We start from the raw sequence: 7,783 nt of genomic DNA, 5'->3' as shown, positions 1-7,783 counted from the left end.
GAACCTCCATACTGTTTTCCAGAGTGGCTGCACCAGCTTGCATTCCCATCAACAATGCAAAAGAGATCCTCTTTCTCTACATCCTTGCCAACATCTGTCGTTGCCTGACTTGTTAATGTTAGCCATTCTGACAGGTGAGGTGGCATCTCATTGTGGTTTTGATTTGTATTTCCCTGATGATGAGTGAAGTTGAGCATTTTTTCATGTGTCGGTTGGCTATCTGGATGTCTTCGTTGGAGAAGTGTCTATTCGTGTCTTTTGCCCATTTCTTCACTGGGTTATTTGTTTTTTGGGGTGTTGAGTTTGATAAGTTCTTTATAGATTTTGGATACTAACCCTTTATCTGATATGTCGTTTGCAAATATCTTCTCCCATTCTGTCGGTTGCCTTTTAGTTTTGCGGATTGTTTCCTTCACTGTGCAGAAGGTTTTTGTTTTGATGAGGTCCCAAAAGTTCATTTTTGCTTTTGTTTCCCTTGCCTCTGGAGACGTGTTGAGTAAGAAGTTGCTGTGGCCAAGATCAAAGAGGTTTTTTCCTGCTTTCTCCTAGAAGATTTTGATGGCTTCCTGTCTTACATTTAGGTCTTTCATCCATGTTGAGATTATTGTTGTGTGTGGTGTAAGAAAGTGGTCCAGGTTCATTCTTCTGCATGTCTCTGTCCAGTTTTCCCAGCACCGCTTGCTGAAGAGACTGTCTTTATTCCATTGGATATTCTTTCCTGCTTTGTCAAAGATTAGTTGGCCATACGTTTGTGGGTCCATTTCTGGGTTCTCTATTCTGTTTCATTGATCTGAGTGTCTGTTCTTGTGCCAGTACCATACTGTCTTGATGATTACCGTTTTGTAGTATAGCTTGAAGTCCGGGATTATGATGCCTCCTGCTTTGGTTTTCTTTTTCAAGATTGCTTTGGCTATTCGGGGTCTTTTCTGGTTCCATACAAATTTTAGGATTATTTGTTCTAGCTCTGTGAAGAATGTTGGTGTTATTTTGATAGGGATTACATTGAATATGTAGATTGCTTTGGGTAGTATTGACATTTTAACAATATTTGTTCTTCCTATCCAGAAGCATGGAATCCTTTTACTTTTTTTTTTTTTTTGTCTTCTTCAATTTCTTTCATAAGCTTTCTATAGTTTTCAGTGTATAGATTTTTCACCTATTTGGTTAGATTTATTCCTAGGTATTTTATGGTTTTTGGTGCAACTGTAAATGGGATTGATTCCTTGATTTCCCTTTCTGTCACTTCATTGTTGGTGTATAGGAATGCAACCAATTTCTCTGAATTGATTTTGTATCCTGCAACTTTGCTGATTTCATGAATCCATTCTAGCAGTTTTTAGGTGGAATCTTTTGGGTTTTCCATATAGAGTATCATGTCATCTGCGAAGAGTGAAAGTTTTACCTCCTTCTGGCTGTTTTGGATGCCTTTTATTTCTTTGTGTTGTCTGATTGCAGAGGCTAACACTTCCAATACTATGTTGAATAACAGTGATGAGAATGGAAATCTCTGTCTTGTTCCTGACCTTAGGGGGAAAGCTCTCGTTTTTTTCTCATTGAGGATGATATTAGCGTTGGGTCGTTCATATATGGCTTTTATGATCTCGAGGTATGCTCCTTTTATCCCTACTTTCTGGCGGGTTTTTATCAAGAAAGGATGCTGTATTTTGTCAAATGCTTTGTCTGCATCTATTGAGAGGATCATATGGTTCTTGTCCTTTCTTTTATTGATGTGATGAGTCACGTTAATTGTTTTGTGGATATTGAACCAGCCCTGCATCCCAGGTATAAATCCCACTTGGTCGTGGTGAATAAATTTTTTAATGTATTGTTGGATCCACTTGGCTAATATCTTGTTGAGGATTTTTGCATCCATGTTCATCAGGGAAATTGGTCTATAGTTCTCCTTTTTAGTGGGGTCTCTGGTTTTGGAATCAAGGTAATGCTAGCTTCATAGAAAGAGTTTGGAAGTTTTCCTTCATTTCTATTTTTTGGAATAGCTTCAAGAGAATAGGTGTTAACTCTTCCTTAAATATTTGGTAGAATTCCCCTGGGAATCCATCTGGCCCTGGACTCTTGTTTTTTGGGAGATTTTTGATTACTAATTCAATTTCCTTACTGGTTATACATCTGTTCAAATGTTCTATTTCTTCCTGTTTCAGTTTTGGTAGTGTATATGTTTCTAGGAATTTGTCCATTTCTTCCAGATTGCCCATTTTATTGGCATGTAATTGCACATAATATTCTCTTATTATTATTTTTATTTCTGCTGTGTTGGTTGTGATCTCTCTTATTCTGATTTTATTTATTTGGGTCCTTTCCTTTTTCTTTTTGATCAAACTGGCTAGTGGTTTATCAATTTTGTTAATTCTTTCAAAGAACCAGCTTCTGGTTTCATTGATCTGTTCTATTGTTTTTTTGGTTTCGATAGCATTACTTTCTGCTCTAATCTTTATTATTTCCTGTCTTCTGCTGGTTTTGGGTTTTATTTGCTGTTCTGTTTCCAGCTCCTTAAGGTGTAAGGTTAGGTTGTATATCTGATGTTATTCTTCCTTCTTTAGGCAGGCCGGGATTGCTATATACTTTCCTCTTATGAGCGCCTTTGCTGCGTCCCAGAGGTTTTGGGTTGTGGTGTTGTCATTTTCATTGGCTTCCGTATACTTTTTAATATCCTCTTTAACTTCTTGGTTAGCCCATTCATTCTTTAGTAGGATGTTCTTTAGTCTCTAAGTATTTGTTAACTTTCCAAATTTTTTCTTGTGGTTGATTTTGAGTTTCATAACATTTTGGTCTGAAAATATGCACAGTATGATCTCGATCTTTTTGAACTTAGTCAGGGCTGATTTGTGTCCCAGTATATGATCTGTTCTGGAGAACGTTCCATGTGCACTGGAGAAGAATGTGTATTCTGATGCTTTAGGATAAAATGTTCTGATCGCTTCTCGGCCTTTTGGCTAAGATCAAGTGTAGGATGAAATGTTCTGAATATATCTGTTAAGTCCATCTGGTCCAGTGTGTCATTCAAAGACATTGTTTCCTTGTTGATTTTTTGATTAGATGATCTGCCATTGCTGTGAGTGGGGTTTTGAAGTCTCCTACTATTATGGTATTACTATCAATGAGTTTCTTTATGTTTGTGATGAATTGATTTATATATTTGTGTATTCCCACATTTGGCACATAAATGTTTACAATTGTTAGGTCTTCTTGGTGGATAGACACCTTGCTTATGATATAATGCCCTTCTGCATTTCTTGATACAGTCTTTTTTTTTGTTTTAAGTTTATTTTATTTTTGAGACAGAGAGAGACAGAGCATGAGTGGGGGGAGGGTCAGAGAGAGAGGGAGACAAAGAATCCAATGCAGGCTCCGGTCTCTGAGCTGCCAGCACAGAGCCTGACGCGAGGCTCAAACCTACGGACTGTGATATCATGACCTGAGCCGAAGTTGGACGCTCAACTGACTGAGCCACCTAGGCGCCCCAGATACAGTCTTTATTTTAAAGTCTAGATTGTCTGATATAAGTATGGCTAGTCCAGCTTTCTTTTGTTGACCATTAGCATGATAGATGGTTCTCCATCCCCTTATTTTCAATCTGAAGGTATCTTTAGGTCTAAAGTGGGTCTCTTGTAAACAGCATATAGATGGATCTTGTTTACTTATCCATTCTGTTACCTTATGTCTTTTGATTGGAGCACTGAGTCCACTGACGTTTAGAGTGAGTACCGAAAGATATGAATTTATTTCCATTATGTTGCTTGTAGAGTTGGAGTTTCTGGTGTTGTTCTCTGGTCCTTTCTAATCTTTGTTGCTTTTGGTATGTATGTATGTATGTATGTATGTATGTATGTATATTTTCATCTTTTCTCCCCTCGGAGAGTTCCCCTTAAAATTTCTTGCAAGGTTGGTTTAGTGGTCATAAACTCCTTTGATTTTTGTTTGTCTGGGAAACTTTTTGTCTTTCCTTCTATTTTGAATGACAGCCTTGGTGGATAAAGAATTCGTGGCTGCATATTTTTCTGATTCAGCACATTGAATATATCCTGCCACTCCTTTCTGGCCTGCCAAGTTTCTGTGGATAGGTCTGCTGCAAACCTGATCTGTCTTCCCTTGTAGGTTAGGGACTTTTTTTCCCTTGTTGATTTCATGATTCTCTCCTTGCCTGAGTATTTTGTTAATTTGACTATGATATGCCTTGTTGATGGTCAGTTTTGTTGAATCTAATGGGGGTCCTCTGTGCTTCCTGGATTTTGATGTCTGTGTCTTTCCCCAGGTTAGGAAAGTTTTCTGCTATGATTTGCTCACATAACCCTTCTACCCCTATTTCTCTCTCTTCCTTTTCTGGGACCCCTATGATTCTGATGTTGTTCCTTTTTAATGAGTCACTGATTTCTCTAATTCTTAAATCGTGCTATTTTGCCTTAATCTCCCTCTTTTTTTATGCTTCATTGTTTTCTATAAGTTTGTCCTCTATATCGCTGATTCTCTGTTCTGCCTCATCCATCCTTGCCACCATGGCATCCATCCGTGATTGCAGCTCAGTTATAGCGTTTTTTATTTCATCCTATTTTTTACTTCTTTTACCTCTTCAGAAAGGGATTCTAGTCTATGTTTGACTCCAGCTAGTATTCTTATTATCGTGATTCTAAATTCTGGTTCAGACATCTTGCTTGTATCTGTGTTGGTTAAATCCCTGGCTGTCCTTTCTTTGTGCTCTTTCTTTTGGGGTGAATTTCTTCGTTTTGTCATTTTGAAGGGAGAAAAGGAATTACTGCTAAATTCTGTGGCTCAGGTTGTGCAGATTGTTGTATTAATCCTCAAATCAGTTTTCTAGGTGTGCAGGATGGTTTAGTGTTGGTCTGTTTGTATTTCATGGATGCAAGACACACAAAAAACTTCCATGCTGTTCCCTCTTATTATCTTTTTAATAACTGTGGAATCTATAGTGCTCTTGGTGACTTATGCCTTGTTTTTAGTTTTTTCTACTGACTAGTCTGGCTAAAGGTATCATTTTTATTAGTCTCTTTAAAGTTCATTTATTTATTTTGAGGGGCGCCTGGGTGGCGCAGTCGGTTAAGCGTCCGACTTCAGCCAGGTCACGATCTCGCGGTCCGTGAGTTCGAGCCCCGCGTCAGGCTCTGGGCTGATGGCTCGGAGCCTGGAGCCTGTTTCCGATTCTGTGTCTCCCTCTCTCTCTGCCCCTCCCCCGTTCATGCTCTGTCTCTCTCTGTCCCAAAAATAAAAAAAATAAAAAAAAAAAAACGTTGAAAAAAAAAAGAAAAAAAAAATAAAGTTCATTTATTTATTTTGAAAGAGAAAGTGTGAGTGGGGGAGTGAGAGAGAGGGAGACAGAGAATCTCAAACAAGCTCTGTGCTGTTAGTGCAGAGCATGACATGGGGATCAATTGCATGTACCGTGTAATCATGACCTGGGCCAAAATCAAGAGTCAGAGACTCAACCAACTGAGCCACCCAGGTTTCCCTATTAGTCTCTTAAAAGACTAGATTTTGGTTATATTGATTGGCTGTATTGTTTTTCTGTTTCAATTTCATTAATTCCATTATGATCATTATTGTTTCCTTTCTTCTCCTTTCTTTGTATTTATTTATTTGTTTTTTAGTTTCTTAAGATGGAAGCTTAGGCCATTTATTTGAGACTTTATTCTTTTCTAATACAGATGTTTAGTGCTATAAATTTCCCTCTTAGTACTGCTTTATTAGCATACTATGCCATACATTTTGATATCTTGTGTTTCTATTTTCATTCTTTTAAAAATACTTTTCTAATTTCTCTTTTGAATTCTTCTTTGATATACAGGATATTTAGAAATATGTTGCACAGTTTCCTAATATGTGGGGATTTTTAAAGAGATCTTTTAGTTATCAATCCAATTTAATGTCATTTGATGGAAGAATGTACTTTTATGACTTGAATCCCTTAACCTTTTTGAGATTTGTTTTATGGCTCAGAATGTGGTCTATCCTGATCAGTGTTTCATGTACACTTAAAAAGGATGTGTATTGCACTATTGTTGTGTAGCACATTCCATAAATGCTGATTAGGTCAAGTTGTTTCATGTTATTTTTAACCTATCTATATCCTTCTTGATTTTCTGGTTATTTTTTAATCAGTCATCCACATCAAGTATTAAAACATCCAACTATAAATGTGGAGTTGTCTATTTGTCCTTGTAGTTCTATCACTTTCTCCTTCATGTATTTTGACGTTCTTTTGTCAAGTACATAAACATTTAGGATTGTTACGTGCTCTTGATGAATTTATCCTCTCTTTCCTCGGTGTTTCATTTTGAATAGTTACTGCTGCTGTGTCATTGCAGTTTCTTCTTTAATGCCTAATCTGCCATTAATCCTGTTTTTTAATTCTCAGATATAATTTTCATTATTAGAAGTTTGATCTGGATTTCATTAATATTATCCATGACTTTATTAAACTCTTTGGACATATGGAATAGTTATAATAATAATTACTCTAATGTCCTTGCCTGCTAATTCTAACATCTGTGTCAGTTATGGATGGTTTCAGTTTATTGGTTTATTTTATCTTTGGGTCCTATTTTTTTCCATCTTTGCATGCCTGGTAATTTTTGATTGGAGGCCAGGCATCATGAGTTTTTCCTTGTTTGGTGTTGGATATTGTATACCTATAAATATTCTTTTTAAAAAATTTTTTTTTTTCAACGTTTTTTATTTATTTTTGGGACAGAGAGAGACAGAGCATGAACAGGGGAGGGGCAGAGAGAGAGGGAGACACAGAATCGGAAACAGGCTCCAGGCTCCGAGCCATCAGCCCAGAGCCTGACGCGGGGCTCGAACTCACAGACCGCAAGATCGTGACCTGGCTGAAGTCGGACGCTTAACCGACTGCGCCACCCAGGCGCCCCTATACCTATAAATATTCTTGACGTTTGCTGTGAAGATTAGCTAAGTAACTTGGGAACAGTTTGATCCTTTCAGGTCTTGCTTTTAAGATTTGTTTGGTGGAATGAGCAGTGTGTCGTCTAGGGCTAATTATTTTCCAATACTGAACTAAGACTCTTCTGAGTACTCTCTCCAATGTTCCATGAATGATGAGGTGTTCCAGTCTTGTTGATGGGAATGGGTGTTATTTTTGTCCCTTGTGAGGACCGAATACTATTTTATCTTGTCCTTTTTGCTAGCCTGCTGAATACGTGAGAAAGACCTTTGCAACTTTGCAGATATAATTGTGCAGTTCTCTTCTCTCTGAGATTGTATTTTGTGAAGGCTAGCTACTCAGGTTTACCTGGACTCTCAACTCCATCTCCTCAACCAGTAGGTCAGTGAGGTTCTGCCTGGATTGTCCCTTTCTGTGCTACAGCTAGGAACTTTCTCAAGGTAGTAACCTGGGGTAATCATAAGGTTTACCTGCTTTGTTTCCTGTCTCTCATGGACCACTGTCCTTTGTTGCCTAATATCCAGTGCCTTGAAATTGTTGTTTTATGTGTTTTATCCTTTATTGTTGTTTGAGTCAGTAGGGTAAATCTAGTCTCTGTTCATTTTGGCTGGAAGCAGAAGTTCCCATATGCAAAATTTTGTATATGTATGTATATGTGCACTTTTTCTGGAGAGTTATTACAGCTTTCACCAAAGTTTCTCAAGGGTATGTAACCCTCGATAAGATCAAGAAACACTTATTTTAGTAGTCATCATAGCCTTAAATTGTGTTTGTTTACCTATTTTTATAAATCTGTATATTACTTCACATATTTCTAAATTTTATAAATTTCAATCTCAACAAATTATAAAT

The 7,783-nt window shown here is 37.4% G+C and overlaps 1 pseudogene; it reads left to right on the top strand.

Moving 5' to 3' along the window:
- The first annotated feature begins 2,931 nt into the window (after positions 1–2,931).
- Positions 2,932–3,112, top strand: LOC131486481 (U2 spliceosomal RNA; annotated as a pseudogene).
- The last annotated feature ends 4,671 nt before the right edge of the window (positions 3,113–7,783 follow it).

The sequence above is a fragment of the Neofelis nebulosa genome, chromosome 9, assembly GCF_028018385.1.
Source record: "Neofelis nebulosa isolate mNeoNeb1 chromosome 9, mNeoNeb1.pri, whole genome shotgun sequence".
In the NCBI taxonomy this organism is placed as follows: domain Eukaryota; kingdom Metazoa; phylum Chordata; class Mammalia; order Carnivora; family Felidae; genus Neofelis; species Neofelis nebulosa.
This window is presented reverse-complemented; position numbering and strand designations above follow the sequence as displayed.